This window comes from Berghia stephanieae, chromosome 11 (genome assembly GCF_034508935.2).
Source record: "Berghia stephanieae isolate SIO BIC M18660-M18661 chromosome 11, UCSD_Bste_1.3, whole genome shotgun sequence".
Taxonomy (NCBI): domain Eukaryota; kingdom Metazoa; phylum Mollusca; class Gastropoda; order Nudibranchia; family Aeolidiidae; genus Berghia; species Berghia stephanieae.
In genome coordinates this window covers 3,684,011-3,699,010 of record NC_088370.1, presented here as the reverse complement: position 1 = coordinate 3,699,010, position 15,000 = coordinate 3,684,011, and the positions used below count along the sequence as shown (strand labels likewise).

The window sequence follows — 15,000 nt, the reverse complement described above, 5'->3', positions numbered from 1 at the left end:
AGAGGAAATAAAGGTGGAAGCAAAAAAAAAACAAAAAAAAAAACCAAAGAGAAGTCAAAGAAAACATCAAAAACAACTCAGTCAAAAAATAATGCAATAATTTAAATTCTACTTATAACAATCTAAAAATTCTAACAGTGAACTGTGGTAGCATTGTACACAGAAGAGCTGAATTCTGTGCACTCATTGACAAACATGAACCAGACATTGTCTGTGGACAAGAGTCATGGCTAAATATTAAGTCCTGTGAAATTTTCCCAAAAGAATACGAGGTATTTCGAAATGACAGAAAACTACCTAGAGAGGAAGCAGAAGATGAAGGAAATGAAAATGAAGACGATGAGACCAGGTGACCCGGAGATGGGGTATTCATACTCGTTGATAGAAAATTCACAGGCTGTGAGCAAACAAAGTTCAAAACGGACTGTGAAATAATTTGGGTAAGCGTTAAAATCCAAGGCCATAAAAGCATCCTTGTTGGATCGTTCTACATGCCTCGTCGAAACGAAACTGACATCGTAGAAATGCAGAAATCGCTTGAAATAATAAACTCCGAAAAAACTCCAAACCAAATTATTCTAACAGGAGTCTTTAACTGTCCTGGGACGGTTCAAAAACGTTATCTTCGTGTCCACAACGTGCAATACAATAAAGCCTCATCGACATTACAACAGGAGCGCACCTCACACAAATTCACGAAGAATGCACACGCGGTGACAATAATTTACATCTTGTTTTGGTATCCAATCCATCACTGATCCATTCAACAACATCACAACCAGGAATATCAGATCATGCCTGCGTTGTTACTGAAACTACACTAAATCCCAATTATATGAACCAACCCCCCAAAACACGATACCTTTTCAAAAAGGCCAACTGGGCCGCACTACGAACACGAATCGAGGGACTGTCATAAGAGATCACAGAGCCATTTTCACTCCTGCCTACTCAGTGCAATCAAGGAGTCAATTCACAAAAAGTACATAAAAATACAAGATCGCCGCCGTGGATGAACAGGAAAATACGAGCACGACTAAGACGCAAAGCAAAAGCATTCAAGCGGGCTAAACTGAGCGGAACCTGGGACACATACAAATCGTTGCAGCATCAAAGTAGGAGTGAAATATTACAAGCAGAATGACACACATTAACAATGTTATAGAAAAAGGACTTGAAACAGACAATACCAAACCATTTTGGAACTACATAAAAAGCAAGAAAAACGATCCATTGGTGTAGCCTCATTGAAAGAAAATGAAACCCTGTACATTGAGGGGAAGGATAAAGCAACGATCCTCTTGGATCAATTTAAATCTGTCTTTACCCCCCTTGGTCCACACGAGACAACCACCCCACCGACATCACAGAGGTGTGACCAATCTCTTTCTAATATCAACATAAACATCTCAGGAGGTGAAAAGTTGCTGAAAAACGTCGACCCATCTAAGGCGTCAGGTCCAGATAACATTCCCAACACAGTACTAAAGGAGTGTGCTGAGAGTTTGGCTCCCTCATTATGCATAATTTTCCAAAAATCGTCCAACACCGGGATGCCAACTAATGACTGGCTGAAGGCAAACATCGTACCTGTATTTAAAAATATGCAACAAAAATAAAACAGAGAACTACCGTCCAATCACACTGACGTCTGCAATATCCAAACTATTAGAACATATAATCTGTAAGAACCTGATAAACCATTTTGAGAACAATGACATCGTAACTGACCTAAACCACAGGTTTCGCAAAGGATACTGGTGTGAAAGCCAACTCCTAATAACTGTAAACGGCCTGTTGAAACTCCAGAATGCCAACACACTGGCAGATATCGGCATCCTTGACTTTTCCAAAGCATTTGATACTGTGCCCACCAAAAACTCCTGCAGAAACTAAAAAAATTACGGAATTTGTGGCTCTACACACATGGCTTTTTTGATTTCCCCACAAAACGTACCATTAAAGTAGTCCTGGACGTCACGCCATCGGATGAATGTCCAGTCATATTAGGAGTACCACAGGGAACGGTGCTAGGACCCATACTATTTCTTTGTTTCATCAATGACCTACCTCTATGAGTAAAATCTCAAATTAGATGACTGTCTAATATACCGACCAATAAAATCTGCAAAGATTGCTACAAGAGGACTTGAATAGTCTCGTGCAGTGGGCTAAGGATTGAGGAATGAATTTAACGCAAACAAATACTACATCCTCAGCACAGCTAAAAAGTGCAATGAGACCCACAAGTTAAACAACACCGTCCTGAAACAAGTCGACGATAACCCATACCTGGGCATCGCCTTCTCAAAGGACTTGAAATGGGGGAAACACATTAACAAAATAACCCAAAACGCAAGCTCCACCTACGCCTTTCTCCGCCGAAATCTTAGCCACGCCCCGACTTTATGCAAACAAAATGCCTACCTCGCACTTGTGAGATCACAATTGGAATACGGAGCAGTTGCGTGGGATCCCTACCTGAAAGAGGATATTCAAAATCTTGAGAGAGTCCAGAGACAATGCGCCCGGTTCATAACTGGGAACTATAAGAGCAGAACCCCAGGATGCATGACAAAAATGTTAGAAGAAAGAAACCTCATCAGCCTCTAACAAAGAAAAAAAGAAACCCGTCTGTCATCCATGTTCAAGATAATAACAGATTAAATTCCATCAATAAAGGCAGACTCCTATTTCACGCCACGACCAAACAAAAGAAAAATCCGAGCACTCACTTTGCCAACCACATAACCGAAAACCCAATTGAGAGATACGCCAAAAACAATTCGAACTGCTTCAAAATTCCACAGACAAGAACACAAAACTACAGAAATTCTTTCTTCATTAGAACAATCTCGGAGTGGAATGGGCTGGATGAACTGGTCATCATCGTACCACACCTAAACGATTTCAAGGCCCGACTGACATGGGCCCGCGCCCAATGAGGACGCCGCTGAAATACAACCAGACCATTGGTTTCTTCAGCGCCAACCATACAGGTGCAGATACAGATATGATGTTAAAAAATGAACTTAAGACTTAAAATATAATTACTTAGACAACTATTAATTCGAACGCTGGTCAACTGTGAATGTATTACATGCGTCGTCCTTCAGAAAGATTTGCAAAATACTAACGAAAGAGTGAAAATGGAAAAGCTTCATATGGGAACAAAACAGACAATGGACGTTTCAGGTACAAACCCTTCGTCAGCACAACAATACACAAATAAACGTCGGAAAAAAATATAATATAATGAAAAATAACTTGTATCGTCTGTACTCAATAGTGGTTGCAGTATGAATGAAATGTTAGCGTGGCGTGGGTAGAGGAAAGGGGGCCCCAGGGGGGTGATCTAATTGATAAGAAAAGGTCAGCGTCAGGGAACAGAACTTTCCGGACTATGATGGAAGATAAAAGACATCACTCTTTCGTTAGTAATTTACGATCATCGGCTTCAAACAGCCCTTACCGCTTTCTACAGAAAGATTTGCGTGACCTAATTGGTTGGAAGATTGTCATAGAATGATTGACTTATTCGACGATTTGTGATCGATTCCCGTAGGCGCCACTTTTTCACTTCCCTTAGAATGTTACAATTGTAAAATATTACATATTATTTCATTTCTATGAAATGCTGCATATGGTAATACCCACTTCCCTGTCGTCAAATGATTTTTATTTTATAAATAGATACTATCACTTAAAGGCTCCATACACGCTCAGTTTTCAACCAGTGACGATCTGGGGACAGATACGGCTGAAGCAAATTGTGAAAACGCAATGTGTATGGCCAAATACCTGGGCGAAGAGCGGCGGGACGGTCGATCGCTCGCAAATCCCGCCTGGCTTAACATTTTTGATTAGTGATCGGGGGCGTGGCAGTATAAAAAGGTGGACCATTTTTTGTCTCTCGGATTTTCGCTGTTTTAACGTCAGATTCGTGATCAGCGTCAAATTTACAATAGGGCTGATACCAAGAACTATGTGTTTACAGCAAAAATTGTTTAAATTGGAAATAAATTTTAATTAACTAGTAAAAAGCCCGCAATTTCGCGGGGAAAGAACTATTTTCATTCGATACTGTACTCACCATCATTTAATGAGGGCAGATTGGTAAACAACGTTGTCTGTGTAATTTGGTATATCTTCGGTTGATTTTTCTGTGTGGCCCAATAATATATTTAATAATATATTCCCTCAACTAACCCCAAGAAAAAATTAAACCTAGTACCTTTAATTAACCCCAATAGGAAAAACAAAGACCCTAGCACTTTAATAATACTTATGACTAACCCTAATAGGAAAAAAAATCATCCGATCTCGAGCTAACCCTAATAGAAAAAAATCATGGCAAATTGAATAAATAAACGCCTGACAAAAGATCAAAGGTGAAAATACAAATTTAAAGAATACTGGGGATGTAGGAGCTTTCGGAATGTCTCCCCTTTACTTAACTTATGGAAAAACAAACTTCCTAGCACCTTTAATAAAACTTATGACTAACCTCTCGAGCTAACCCTAATAGAAAAAAAAAACAACTCTCGGACTGATTTGCACTACCTTTCAATATTTAACAAATCAAAATGGCGGTTGAAAATCAAAACAATGGTCAAATTAAGAAATTTTAAACTGTCACAAATCTATCAAGGTTTGTTATAGAGTTTTTAAAAATACTTCAAGATATAATGACAAATTGAATAAATAAATGCTTGACAAAATATCAACGGTGAAAATACAAATTTAAATAATACTGGGGATGTAGGAGCTTTCGAAATGTCTCCCCTTTACTTAACTTATGGAAAAACAAACATCCTAGCACCTTTACTAAGACTTATAACTAACCTTAATAGAAAAAGAAATAACCTCGATCTCGAGCTAACCCTAATAGTAAAAAAAAAGAATCAAAATGGCGAATGAAATGCCTTCATGTGATCAAGTGAATAATATCACTGAATTCCACGATTTGCTGAAAAATGCCAACACCCACACACACATTTATACAGCACACACAACACACACACACACAAACACAAACACACACACGCACACACACACACACACACACACAAACATACACGCAATTAGAACATACATAACAACACTGATCACCGCTAAATCAACAACACAACGGAAGTAATAATAATACTTGATGTCATAAATAGATGACGCAAATTGACAACTTTTTACAGTGTCAAAATTAGTTGATTTTGGGAGTCAAGTGTCGTCGTTGGTACATATGTGACCCTCCGTCTCAAAACGGTATTATGTCGGGATGATTCATACCCCAAGAAGTGAATTTAGAGATAGAATGATGAGAAATTGGAGCTTAAAAGTTTTTGCAATGAAAGAAATAGTCTTTATACTCCAGCATAACGTACAGAAATTAAACCCAAGTTGGACATTTGTGGCTATGAATTCAATTTCCCTTACCGAGTGGATCCCGACATAATACCGCTTTGATACGGTGGGTCACATATTTTATGATATCTGTTTGACTCAACGAACTTTCAAACTGACTTAAAATTATAAAAGGAAATCAAGTTATCTGTTTATCTATCTGTAAAAAGTACATTTCTAATTTTCAAATCTTTCAGTAGAGTTGTGCGCCGTATCAATTTTTTTATTGACTCAACTAAGCACAATGTAATGGTCTCCACAATGCTATATTTTTTAAAGAAAGGATAGTGAGGCTATGTGGTCAATAGAACGATAGTGATGGGGCATAGAAGTATGACTTTCGCTTTCTGATCGGTCCAGGTTTCGAGACCCGCTCTGAGTGGCGCAGAGTTGAGTCCTTGGAAAAGGATCTTCACTCACATTCTCTCACCGTACTCAAGTGAAAAATGAGTACATGGCCGTTCGTTGTCTTTGTCGGAAAAAAGAAGTTTGTATTATCGCCTGACAGGCGTCATGTCTCGTCCTTCATATTCAGTATTGATGTTGGCTTGGGACTCCTTTTAAAGCGCCTTGAGCACGTCCAGTAAATATTGCGCCAAAAAAATGCTGCGTTATTATTTTTTAAATAACATTTTTATAAATTTTGAGCCAGGAAGAGGTAGATGAACAAAAGTTTTCTTTTTTGATCATCGTATTTTTTAAAATTATCATTATTATTATTATTATTATTATTATTATTATTATTATTATTATTATTATTATTATTATTATTATTATTATTATTATTATTATTATTATTATTATTATTATTATTATTATTATTATTATTGGTCTTTTTTCTCATCAACCGTTGGCGCGACATCACGGTCGACCTTGACACAGACATTTATTGGGATTGGCAGACGCCAAAAAGCCTTGACTACGTGATGAAAGAAGTGGGTATAGGACAGGATAGGATGTAACTTTGAACTATATTCTACAAATAAATAAATAAATAAATAAATAATAGATAAATAAATAAATAAATAAATAAATAAATAAATAAATAAATAAATAAATAAATAAAGAAGAAGAAGAAGAAGAAGAAGAAGAAGAAGAAGAAATAATACATCTTTATTGTCGACAAAATGGAAAAATTTCCGTGGTTTACGTTGTTTTTAGAATTATATCTGATTACAAATGAATTGATGTTATGCGTGTTGGAAAATTACTCACATCTTCATCGGGGTATAACAGACTAACACACAAAACTGTGTAACCTCGAACGTTTATTGTCTGATTTATATAATTTAGTGATAAGTTAATAATAAACATAGCTGTCTACAAGCAATAACAAAGTGTTGAGTGACGTTAACTTCATTCCTTCTGTTTTAAAGTAAAATCCTCACAAAGTCCGTCAGCCAGAAATAACGCACCAGACCCCAAATCTACAACGAACAGTGAACATTTATAGTCTGATCTAATCACAGAAATAGGTGTCTAAAAACAATAACAAAGAGATGAGTTACGTCAATTTAGTTCCTTCTATAAAGATCCAAGAACTTTACTCACTCCTTCCGCTCTCTCCTCCTTCAATACATAGGTATCTATTCTCTCTCATCACTTTCTTGTGCGGCTATGCATGTGGTATTGTGGTATAGCACTTGCCTTCGGATCGAAAGGTACTGGGTTCGAGTCCCGCTCTGAGCGCCGCATAATTGAGTCCTTGAAAAGGCTCTTTACTCGCATTCCCTCACCTTGTTCATGTGTAAAATGCGTACCCCACTTTTTCTTTTAACGTCGTCTATGTCGGGAAACAATTGTAATATCGCCTAACAGGGGTCATCTCTCGTCTAACATGTTTTGCTGTTGGCCATGGACCCTTATTAAGTGATTTGAGCACATTAGTGAATACAACGGTATATATATAGAGCAATTTTTTGGGGGTTTTTTGTATTAGAGCATCCCCCCCCCCCCTCTCTCTCTCTCTCGCTCTCGACATGTTACATTATTGCCATGACTACATATGATGCAAAAACGTGGACGGTAAAAGAGGCTATGAGTTTAGGTAAAATGCTCACAACATCCGCCAGCCGGAAATAACGTACCGACACGCAAAATTACGAGTAACCTTGAACGTTAAAAGTCTGATTGATATAATTTAGTGAGAACTAATAACCAAAATAACTGCCTTAAAACAATAATAACTAATTGAGTGACGTCAATTCTGTTCCGTCAATAGTCTGATTGATATAATTAAGTGAGAAGTGATCACTATTGTGAGCAAGACGAAAAATAGAATAGAGAGAGACAGTGACTGGGACCAGTGACGGTCCGTGTGTAATACCTCACCGTGTGTGGGCAAAAATCCTGTGCGACTGACGCAAGGATTGAATCACACCGACCTAGACGAGCGCCGTCACCGGTACAAAACGTAGCGTCTATGGTGGCCCTAAGAAACACAGAAAAAAAGTGAAGGTATAATGTAATACCTTCTTTAAACAATAATGTTCAGGAACAGGAGAGAAGATAGACAAGGCCAAACAAAGAAGAGAGAGAGAGAGAGAGAGAGAGAGAGAGAGAGAAAGAGAGAGAGAGAGAGAGAGAGAGAGAGAGCGAAGTGTCTAAGGGAAACAACTGATATAATCATGGTCTAGATTCTGATATGTTGGTTGAGTCCATTAAAATGTCGCTCAAAAGTAGAACACTTAATCAAAGCCAACCCCCCCCCCCCTCTTTTCAGGAGCAGAATGAATCAACATTCAAAGCAACAAAAAAAAAGGAATATTTAGAAGAAAACAATAGAAATTCTCTTTCGAACATAGAATAATTCATCAGACCCCTCTCCCCTCAATAAAATTAAAAACGTTCAGAAACAGAGCAAATAATTATCTGGAGGGGGTGGGTCGTAGCAGAAATTAAGTCATAGGTGTTAGCTTTCAAAATTTCCCGTATGTACTGAAAAATGGAAAACTGAATATGCACTCATAAGTTCTTATTTTATTGGATTTATGGGTGGAATTTCACTTCGGACAGAGGACCATTGGCTGTCAAGGCCAGTTGATTCTATTCTAAACTAAGGCGTTACCTGATTCTCCAAATGTCTTTGACAAACGTGTAATTAATATGGAGTGATCAAAGGCTGCGCTTAGATCTAACAGCGCTAAGATGATTTTTTTCCAGCATCAGCAGCACAAAGAAGATCATTATTAATCTTAATAAGGGTAGTTTCGGCAGATTGAGAAGACTCCTAAAGATAAAATCTAAGTAAATGACTTTTTTCAAGGATTTTCGAGACGTAAATTGTTCAGATCTTCAGGGGATACATTTGCTTTTTTTTAAAGCAAAGAGGTCACTATTGCATGCTTAAAAGATAATGTGGTTCAATCCCTGTAGATGGAGATTCGTTTATGATTGAAGTAATACAGGGTAAAAGGATATCATTATGAGTAATGAGTAACGATGTTGGTTTTGGATCAAGAATGTCGTATATCTTTGGAGGTGACGATTTGACTTATTCCTATGTAACCGCAGTGAATGAAGAAAACACGACGTCGCCTTCAAAGATCTTAAAGTGGGGTGTTCCTTGTGAGTTGCTATCTGGTTTTGTTTTTCTAATGGAAGTTACCTTTTCCGGAAAGAAATGACCGAATACTTCAGGAATGTCTCCCGCTGGAACCGACGTAGGATATGTGGATTTGGAATTGATAGTAGACTTTCCAATCATTGAGTTGGTGATGGAGAATAACACAATTAAAGTGCGACAGTTCTTGATCAAAGTGTTGTAACAAAACGACTATGCTTCTTTGGTCTTATGTTTTACGTTTTTGTTGTGATTATGATAAATTTCTGATTCGACTGTTAGAGGTGATGTTCGCCATTTTCTTTCAGCACGACGGCGCTCAGCTTTTGCTTTTTTTGATGCCGCTGTTCATTCATGGAGCAGACTTTCTACTTGTGATGGTGAGGGTCTTAAGATTGTTATGGAGATTTCTCAATTCCGTGTTGGAAGGAACGATCTTGTCATTTGCTGACCATGAATTTTGGAATTTTTAAAAATAGCTCTTTGCTGAAAATGTCATCGTTTATTCTTTCTCTTGATACAATTATTCTCCTCTTTGGTTTCGATTTATTTGCATTGACCTCAAAAATTATGGCAGAATGGTCGGAGATACAATTGCCTGTTACATTTATAATGTAGAGCAAAGCAGTTTTTGTCAGTGATAATCCAATCTAAAGTTTGATCTTTCCTGTAACTGTGAGAATTAATGTAATGAACTAGTTTATGAATATTCATTGTCAACTTTGGTTCTTTCACCTTCGAGTCCTATGTATTGTCAAAATGCATCTTAAAATCTCCGACAATGTTGATAGGTTTTGTCATTTTAGTTTCTTTCATTTCAAAAAGATCCTCGAACTCGGGTATTAATTCCGATAATTTTCAATCCATTTTTAGAATTTGGTGGAGGGCTATATAAACAAATAAATTTGATGGACTGTTCTTTTAGGAGGATTGTGCATTCACAACATTCGAATGACTTGTACGATTTAATTTGTTTGCAACGCAAATATCCTCACCATTTCTCCCACTTCTTGACATTGATATAGGTTGATAACCTGGTGGTCCTAGATCTGTTCTGATGACTTCATTTCCTTTGGGGCGCAGCCATGATTCAACAATATAATGCAATATCAGACTTTTCAAGGCGCTTAATAATATTATATGTATCGTTCGGGTCATATTTGATTGTAGTTATTTTTTACTTCAACCGATGTGTTGCTTAGCATGTTGGGGTGAACATAAATAAACTCATAATTGCTTTGACATTCCTGTACAGGAACGATTTGACCAGATTGGCGGTTATTAGGACACGGTCGATGTCCAAGTTGAACATTAATCATTAATCTTATGTTGTTTTCTTTAACCACCTCGATGAGTGCGTTTTAACGCGTTATAAATACTTTGGGTATCCAGGTACTGCACAGTGAGAAAATTCTCTATAGTAAAAATGAAATCAACAATTGAGATAAAATGTTACCTTTCTCAGAATCCATTCGTATAATAAGAATGTTTTTCTTTAAAAGCATGTTAAATAATCGTCCAAAAACCACCTCGATTTGTTGGAAAAGAATTACGTTTAGAAAGCTTTAGGCTCAAAATCACAGAGGCTTGATCTATAAAACGTTAAAAATTCTGCTTGGCCTTGCACAGCACAACGCCTATTGGGCGACTAAACACAAGCTTCTGTGGCTATGTTTTAAGTGTTTAATGAGTCAGAAACTGTAAATACGTACATTAATACTTATAAAACAGAACACATCAGAGTAACATTTATTGTCAAATATAAGTGGGACTGGAACTTGTTTTTTTTCTTATTCATTGCTTATTAATTTTATTTTAAATGCTATATTCTTAGACAGCTATAAATCCCATTACTTAACGCTGTTTATTATAATTTATTATTTAACGGGAAAATCCTAGGATTTGCAATCCTCTATTATATTAAACTAAATGAAAGGGCGATTCTTCGGGTGTAGAAGTTGACTGTCAATGTAAAACGTCCAAGTGGTCGGAGCATTATGAATGTATAAAAAATACAATTTAATCTTCACCTTAAACCACGCATTACACCGGTCTTATATATCTGATGTAAAAAGCTTTGCGACAGACAACATCCTGATCCATAGGGTAAAAACAATTGATATAATCTTGTTTATCGCTACAGAAACTCGGATACATTCCAGCTCCATGGGCTCTAAGAGACCACTAACTAGACGAAGGTGTTATGTTGATAAATTAGAAACAATATTCCAGATACCACTCTCCCCAACCACCACCACCCATGAAATATATGTACACTGTTAGCATATCATTACAGTGAACAGTATTTTGATTTCCTCAAAGCAATTGAACATGCGACACAACACTCACTCACACAAACACACATACACACACACACACACACACACACACACACACGCACATATATATAATATAAACTTTTTTTCTTTTTCCTCCACGAAACAGCTCGTCGTTATGCTATTTGCTATCACTGATGTGGCCAATGGAGTAAGTAGCTTATACCTTAAATAACACTTTCTGGAAGAGTTCTCCTAACCTTTCATCTAGGGCAGATAGATCACTGTTGCTATGGTATAATCCCCCTTATACGTTTTTTCCTTTCCATGTTACCCACTGTCTTTATTCTCGATTGAGCTTGTTCGATTTTTTCAAAGTGGCGGTGGAGGTTTTATGCTGGAGGGGCAGTCAAAGGTATAGATAATGTGTTCGATATTCTAGTTGTTTATTTTCGATGAGTTTTTTTTATTTTGTTTTTGTTTTAGAGATAGAGAGATAGACAGATATCATATATATATAATTAAATATATATATATATATATATATATAATATATATATAATTAAATATATATATATATTAATAAATATATAAATATAATTATGATTATTTAACTTGTACAACATTGTTCAAAGCTTTAGCTCTCATCCTGATGAGAGCTTGAAACAATCTTGTAGAAGTTAAATAATCATATTTATACTTGAAATGTTTTATAAATAGCTCCTTTTATTAAAAAAAAATCGAGCACTATGATTTCATGTTTTGTATTTATATTATTATAATATATTATATGTAGGATATATATATATATATATATTATATAAATATTTATTTATTAAAGAGAGAGAGTGAGTGAGTAAGTGTGTGTGTGTGTGTGCGTGTAATAGAGAGAGAGATAGAGAGAGAGGGGGGAGAGAGAGCGAGTGAGAGAGAGAGAGAGATAGAGAGAGAGAGATGTAAACCAGCACTTTGATATGCTCTTTCATAGCTTTTACTTTTTAATACAGTACTATACTTAAGGTGAGGTGAAAGGGTGTTCAGTTTAAGTATAAGTTCTGCCTCCCTGTATTTCCTTTGTTATTTAGTGGTGTGACATAACTGAAGGACGGCGATTTGGATGTCGTGCAGTCCTCGATAACTGGACCCATTGATGTGGTGGGCGACAGGTTTGTCCTCGTCGTTATCAATAGACAGCAGATGTTGTCCAATCCTGTCGCCTAATCTCTCCCACGTATGTGTTGTGGCAACGTTTGCAGATTATAGCGTAAATTAGATTACGAACCATGCAGGTGAATGAGTGTCGGATGTCCCACGCAACACTAACAGCAAAACAGACAGACCTATCCTAGTCATCACAAATCATCCACACAACAAGGAAGTCATACAAATTTTAAAATATAACTTCCGTCAGATTGTTCAGGAGCATGTAGAAACGAGGGATATATTCAACAAACGCCTCTAATCGCCTTCAGGCGGGACCGCAATTTGAAGGACATACTAGTTAGGAGCCGCTTGACGATGGATATGGCCGGTAATCAACGTAAAACGGCCTTGTGGACGTTGCAGATACAGGACATGCCCACACTTATTCGTGGAAAATTCCATCAAATCCTGGATAAAGTATGGGACATCCGACTCGCATTCACCTGCACGGATCGTAATCTAATCTCTGCTATAATCTGCAAACGTTGATAAAGGGGAAACCCGAAACGTCCATTTTTGTTTTCGTATTTTAAATTGAATCTTAGATTCAATTCCACATTGTTATTTTTTTCTTCGATCTTCAAGTAGTAACATTTAAAATTCTGCACACCAAGTGGCTACACCATCAAATACAAGACAATACAAGAGAGCCTCTAAGGATGCCAAAACTGTTGGATAAACCATGGTCAGACATCAGTGCAGATTTTGGACATCTACCAAATGGTGAAAAGATTCTGGTGATCATCGATGAATATTCCAGATATGTAATGAAAGACACATCTTCAAACACACTGGGAACGGACAACGACCTCCTTTCAACGGCTACGAATTCAGTGAATATTTAAAACACATGGGAGTACATCATCGAAAATCACACCCTAATGGCCAGAGCAAAATGGGAAACAGAAAGATTTATGAAAACCATTGTCGTTTGCTTTGCAAGTTTCGCACTGTCCACATCGACATGATTCAATCTGAAATATCGAGATTTATAATGCTACATGTTGCCAGATGATGTCTCGTTCTGTGTTGTAAACTGCATTGCCTCATTGTTGTAAAATTATACTTACCTAAGTGAACAAAATAGCAAAACGGAAATTAACTTCATTTAAAAATTGTGTAGACAGAAAAATAAAAAAAAAACTTTGTTGTTGCAATGTTACGGTTTACCCTGAATACAATCTCGAGCACCAGTAAGAGAGAGAAAGGATATTTGGAAGATGGCGTAACTCAGATTATTCCATCCAAAAGATGTAACGGATTCAAATGGATACCATTTCACTTCCCTGAACAGTGGGCAACAGTCTTTCACTAAACGAGAAAAAGAAAACTTCATTTTCTATGAAGGAAATATTGCCAGATAACTTCATGGACTTCTTTGCCGTACAAGGATGGAAAACTATAATTACGATAAGTGAAGTAAAAGGTCGATTGAACATAAAAGGAGTTATGCTTTTGAAAAAGATGACAAACTTGCAATGGAAATCTCTATGATGCATACAATGCCCCCTCCTTCCTCTGGGGTTAGTATTATAATTAGATCTGCAAAGACGGCGTTCAAAGCCAACAATGAGACGGCAAAGAGATTATAATTGGGAAAGCAGAGAGAGCCAAAGGGATGATATACCTTTTGACGTTGTTCGATTAAATCTACCCCCCCCCCCCCCTAATCCACACACATCTCTCCGTTCCATCAACCATATTTTACAACATAAATTTTAGATACATAAAATTCGCAAATATGCATTACATATTTGAAAATGGTAAGAGAGAGATAGACTGAAGTATTGATAGTAATTTTGGGCTGGTCAACATGAGTTGTTTGCTTCGAAGTTTCAAGATGATGACTCAATGAATGTACACCAATATTAATACCATATAAAATATCCTAATTAATTCAAATTTAATGGACAATGTAACATAAATAAATGAAAAGGATATCATTTTTTCTGTGATGTTTGGATGTGAGTCCAAACATGGAAAGAAAGGATGGGTGAGAGAGAGAGAGAGAGAGAGAGAGAGAGAGAGAGAGAGAGAGAGAGATGGGTAGAGGAGAGCGTTTGTGTTTGTGTTAGAGTGTGTGTATGTGCGTGTTTGATTGTATTTGCCTATGTGTGCGAGTGTGTGTGTGTGTGATTCAAAATTTTTGTAGAACACAATTTTTCACCTTTATAATTCGTAAGTATTCTATAATATTTTAACTGTTTTGTTACAAAATTGAGAAAACCGAATGCTTTGATTAAAGTATTATTCACTCAAAAATAGATTATGTCTGCTAATACTGACTTTACTTTCAGTTGAAAGCAAAGTCCTTAAAAACATTAACTATAACAATTAAACGTGCAACTAATACGATTTGTGCGGCTATATGGACTTGAGGTATGACACTCGTTTTTGGAACGGAAGGTCCTGATTCGAGCCTCGTTCAGCGCATATTTGAGTCCTTGGGAAAAAATCATTACTCACATTCTCTCACCGAACTCAGGTGTAAAGTGAATACTTGGCCGTTAACAGAAAGTATCAATCAATTATCGTCTTTCATTTTTCTTACGCTTAATG

At 36.8% G+C, this 15,000-nt stretch overlaps 1 long non-coding RNA gene across 2 annotated transcripts in view; it reads left to right on the top strand.

Annotated features, from left to right (window-relative positions):
- LOC144957394 (uncharacterized) overlaps positions 1-15,000 on the top strand; it is a 127,124-nt gene that overhangs the window by 870 nt on the left and 111,254 nt on the right. The window contains exons 2-3 of one of the 2 annotated variants that reach the window (XR_013642149.1): positions 11,408-11,449; positions 13,027-13,515. This is a non-coding gene — a long non-coding RNA (uncharacterized LOC144957394). Of the gene's footprint in view, positions 1-11,407; positions 11,450-13,026; positions 13,516-15,000 lie in introns of those variants that run through there. The other variant, XR_013642148.1, reaches the window with a different exon arrangement.